The sequence below is a fragment of the Meleagris gallopavo genome, chromosome Z (genome assembly GCF_000146605.3).
Source record: "Meleagris gallopavo isolate NT-WF06-2002-E0010 breed Aviagen turkey brand Nicholas breeding stock chromosome Z, Turkey_5.1, whole genome shotgun sequence".
In the NCBI taxonomy this organism is placed as follows: Eukaryota; Metazoa; Chordata; class Aves; order Galliformes; family Phasianidae; genus Meleagris; species Meleagris gallopavo.
The window spans coordinates 66,116,285-66,121,765 of NC_015041.2; the positions used below are offsets into that span (position 1 = coordinate 66,116,285).

The 5,481-nt window shown below is 37.9% G+C and overlaps 1 long non-coding RNA gene across 1 annotated transcript; it reads right to left on the reverse strand.

The window, feature by feature from the left end:
* Nucleotides 1–54: 54 nt before the first annotated feature.
* LOC109364120 lies at nt 55–5,481 on the reverse strand. The gene is made up of 3 exons (XR_002110145.2): nt 5,237–5,481; nt 3,003–3,111; nt 55–1,670 (listed from the first exon to the last, which is right to left on the reverse strand). It is a non-coding gene; the product is annotated as an uncharacterized LOC109364120 (long non-coding RNA).

Genomic DNA, 5,481 nt, shown 5'->3' on the forward strand with positions numbered 1-5,481 from the left:
AAAAAAAAGAGAGACTTACTGAGACTTATTTAAAAGCACAGAATGCTGCGCCAGTGGCATCTTCCCCAAAGCTACTGCCCTGTTATTTCATATTTTGTTAAATGCTAGGGGGAAGGAGGAATGGGGGGAGAGGGGTAAGACATCTTTCCTGGACTGTTAGACTCCATGTTTGTCTCTGGGAGTTATACTGACCTTGACTTTCCTATTAGATTTTTGACTATAGGACTATCCCAGATATTGGCTAGGTAGAAAGAAAAAAAAAAGTCAAACTCTATCAAAGACAAATTAAAAAATTAACTACTCTAATCTCTTTTCTTGAAGCTTGTTCTGTCTGAGCAGTATTTTTTGGCTGTTTAGCAGCTGCTTCACAGTCCATCAGTGTATCTGGTAAAAGAAGAATACTGTTGTGACTGTTCTGTCAGAATACAGTCCTGAAGACCGGCACACAACAGAAAGTATTCAACTGCTACAAATAAAGCATGTTCACCTTGGAAAAAATTCTAACACTACGGAACAGGAGCCTTCTCATGTGGTAACAATTTCCTGTAATTTGTCTCAGAATACAACACAAGAAAAGCATCTATAAGAGCTAATGTCCAAAGTGCATCTCGTAGTTTCTAAGTTGGCACAAGAAAGAGAATCTCTTTATGACTGTAACTATCCGTAAGCAACCCTGACTTTCACATGCTCACTTCATAGAAGTTCTTTTTACAGAATAGCACCTGGAATTATCTCTGCTCTAAGACCAGCCTGGAGCGATCTCTAGTTTAGTACTGAACATGCCAGTACCTCACATCATAAAATAGCAGTGTCTCACTCACAGCTCCCTCCATTCCATTCCATTTTCTGTACTGCTATTAGCCACTCACCTGCCACTGAAAATATGCCAGAAATACCCTCTCAACTTCTATCAAGTCACCCATAGAGAGCCACTTCCCATGAGCCCCCTTCCCCAGCTTGGAGCTGTTGTGCACCTTCCAGTTTGGGAACAGCTGGGATACAGCAGCAGCATTACTATCGAAAACATGAGATAAATAAAAATCACAAAGCTAGAGAACAGATTTTTCAAACTAGAACTGTATTTATCCTCTCTGCTTCTTAATCTTATACCTCCCTTTTTCCAACAGCTGTTCCAAATAACCATACCTGTGCTCATTGCTTCTGGCATGGCTACAACAGGAGAAGTCAATATAACCACTACTAGGTCCACACAGCTTATTCAAAATGCATTTATTTTAGGAAAAGGTGAAACATTTCTCTGAGATGCTTAAAGGTGCAACTTCATTATTATTTTATACTGTCTTACCTTGAAATTCATTTCATAGCTTCACTTTAAATACATGAGGAAGTTAAAACTAAACACTTCTACTTTTCTTAGGAGGGTGTTATCTGTTTCTAAGAATTGTTAGATATTGCTATTTCAAATTGTGAAGGTCAAGTTTGTTTTTTTTTGTCGTTTTTTTTCTTTTAATTTCATACCACTATTTACGCAGGTGAAAAGCAAAAGTAAATTAGTTATTATCAATAAATAAAAACTAAAAACTCACTCACTGTCTTCTGTGGGAAGGACCTGAAGGGAATAAATCCATTCTATTATATCATCTTTGTTCACCACATCTAAGGAATCCAACATATCCAGACCAGAGAGCGCGAAAAATGCAATTGTCAACCTAAAAGAAAAAGATAAGGCTTACACTTCCCACCATAAATATAATGGGGAGATTAACAAATGGTAGCAGAAATAGAATTATCTACAATTCCCAGCCTTTGAGAGTGGTGCAACACATACAGCCTAATTCAGACAGCATGAAATTTATCTGCTGAACAAAATAATGCTCTTTGTATTATAACAATTTCATGGTCTCAGCAAGACTTCTCATGCAAATCACCCCTCTTGGTATAATGATACGACATAATGATGATGATTCAGATATTAACCAAAAAAGGTTGTTAACATGTGGAGAGATAGTTCTCTTTAACAAATTCTTACATGAACTATCCAACAAGTAAGCAGTAAATAGAAGATAACCTTGGAAGGATATAAGTTGCCTCTTAATGTCTTCCAAACCCAACTTCAGATGCTTAGAAGCTAGCTATTAAACAGCAAGAGTTCCTTTGTAACCAATCAATACATAAATAGGTGCACCGAACGAATTACATACTGTAGGTACTTAGTTCTTGTCTTTTGGTACAGAGGAGCTTACATGACTGATTAAATTAAGCATCTAAAATTGAGAATGTTAAATGCAAATGTCTAACACAGCAGTGAACTCCATTGTAGCTAGTATGCTGCAGTTCCTTCTTGTCCAAAACTCATTTCTTTCATAGATGTGTGCTACCATAGATGTTAATGTTACATTTTTAAGCATCACCTCACTGGGGATTTTGGTTTCAGTGACCTAGCACCGTCCCTCAAAATAATTGCATGAGTGGCACTGACAGAGCACCATGGGAACAGCACTGGGAAATGAACCTGAGATAGCTTATATCTCGAGACAGAGAAAGTATTTATTTGGATAGTTCTATTTCAGATTAAAATTAGCTGGATATCTATTTTGCCATTCACAGTAACATCTGCATCTTCTAGAAATTCTTGCTCTTCTTTTACCAGATACACTGATGGACTGCGAAGCAGCTGCTAAACAGCCAAAAAATACTGCTCAGCATGGTCAGGAAAAGAGACAAGTTAATGCCAGCTTTCCTTAGGAGACTAAGTGATAATTTGCAGGCTGCTGATCCACCTTGGCCACTAGAAATTAGCATCTCTGAGGACAGATGTGGACAGAAGTCTCTAAAGCTATTCAGTCTTTGCCTGTGGTTCTGCAGCAGAACCACAAAGAGTAAGACAAAAAATAATAATAAATGGTGAAGTGAGTCAGCCCAAGACACAGCTCAAAAAGAATCCTTATAATTAAAACAGCAGCCAAATGATGATGCTGCAGACATTCCTTTCAACATCGTGGCACAACAACAAAGGTTGACTTTCCTGTTTGTGGACTCACCTGCTGCTACAGTCATGTGGTCATTCACAAGTGTTATTTAAGCAAATTAGTTCTCCTTCAGAATTGGTATCACTTAAGAATATATTTCAAAGCAGTAGACAGAACTTATCTGAAAAACAGTGACCAGTTTAGCTAATGTTACATCATTCTACATTATATTTTAGTTTGACCCTGAGCTTTGACCCATTGCCTTTCATACCAGCCTTACACACAAAAGGCTTCATCTAACCTGCCATCTGCTTGCTACTAAGCACTTACACCTCCCATTCAAAAAATTCCCTCATGCACTTCCAAGTCTTAGTAAAAAATATCAAACGCAAAATAGCATACAGATCCTTTACTGCAAGTATTCATTTCAGAAAGAAAGTATAAACCTACTTTGCTATCCCAGGGTTCTAAAACATGTCTTTTTACTAGTGTAACTACTAATAACGTTTTTGATCACAGAAAGCATAAAAAGTGTGTTTGCACACAAAGATACTTCAGACATCTGATTGCTACCAAATAGTCTTTCAAAGTGCAAAATTAACACTTCAAGAATTATATAAAACTTTTGCCAATCAGATCTGTGTAACTCAAAATCTGATCCTGGACAACAACCTATTACTTCAATCAAAGCCACTATTAAAACAACAGCAACTCTAAAGATGAATGTTTGGGCATAATAATTTTTTTTTTTTTTTTTTTTTTTAAGAAAACCCTGCGTATGGTTTTTTCTGATTTTTCATAACTGTTAAGTTCAATAATCTTTTACTGCAAACATTTAATGGCCTTTTCACTCTATGTTGCCTAACTGAGATAAGCTAAGTTACTTCTAGAGAAGCACAAACGCGTCAGCTCCAGGGCTAAGCAACTGCTTTAAACTAGGCTCAAAATAAGGGTTGTAGGTGCAGAAGGTATGATATTAAATCCTATTTGGACAAAAAAATGAATACATTAGATAAATGAATGTAAAAAGTTAAGTTTGACTTCATTAGGATGGACTGTGTTAACAGTACCAATATTGCTAAGGAGTGGTCTATACAGTGTGCTGGAATCCGCACAACATGGGCAAGAACATCCTGTACCACTGAGCATAGATTGTTCCCTATACAACTATCTGGACACTATATCTTACTCCATGTGCTGTCCCACCTCACAGACAATTAACAGACACACACTCCAGGGCTAAGAGACAACTGCTAGTGCACCTCACCTGACATGCAGCATGAAATCTAAAAGGTTTATGTACACCAGTTTATGCAGTGCAGTGAACCAAAGCCAATCTCACAATGCTTTTCACAATCTTTACTTTAGCTGTATTTCACAAAATCACCTGCCATGGAATCACACAAACACAGAAACGAAAGAGAAAAAAAAAAAACAGAAAAGTAACACTCTTCTTTCAGCTGCAGCACTAGTTCAGCTTCCATCTTTTTTCTAAGCTCCATTTAAATACTGGAAGGCTACAATAAAGTCTCCCAAAGCCTTCTCCTCTGCAGGCAGGATTCTCCCTGAAGCAGCTTAGTCTCATAGCCCCTTGCCATGTCACCGTGCTCCCTTTTGAAGGCCGCACCTCCACCTTTCTCTGAAACTATTTTCTACATAATGGAAGTCAGTGATCCTTCTTGAGCTCTCTCTTTTTTAGCCTGAAATTTTATATCGTCAGCATTTCTCCACATGCTAATGTGGTTAATGGTAGCCCTTCATGCTATGATTTCAACAAATATTACACAGTTGCTTTCATACTAGACAAAGCTTTAAAAAAAATCACACAGACTTCTTGCTGCTATTTAAAGTAAGTAATAAAGTACACAGAAATATAAGCTGACACTTTACATATTAAAGCATCTCTTCTTTGAGATCAAAATTCATAATGCTCTTCTTGAATATAAAGTTCCATGTTATTACACAAAACAGCCCATAGTAGTTCTTTTGAAATTGAAAAAAAATGCATATTAGAGTGAAAGGTACTCTGAATTGAAGGAAGGCTTGGCCAAAGTCCATTGACTCCTCACAGCATGACTTATGGCGATTATGAAGTACAAAGTGTTTGATTTCATTGGTCAAATAAGACACTAAATCTTTTACATGCAAAATTTTTTTTACCAAGTTCTGACAATGAAATTATTTATCTCTGCCTCAGAAATAACATACTACTTCATGCAAAGAGCTCAATTTGAAACGAATTTATTCTGAGGCCACGAACGGGTGAATGCTCTGCACTAACATTTTGTTTCCATTTGAACGCTTACTCTAGTGAATGAAGACTTAAATGATTTCTGTCACGCTAACGAGCCTTCGCGCTGACAAAATCCTGAAGTGATTTATCCTTAAATCTGCTTTCAGGGCGGATGAGAAGAACGAGGCACATGCCTGGGAACAGATTACAAAGGATCAACAAGTCTACCCCCACGGACGCCGGAGCGCTCAGCCCGGCACCGACCGAACCTGTCCGCTTTGCAGAGCTCCCGCGGGCGCTCAGCGTGCCGCGCAAGCC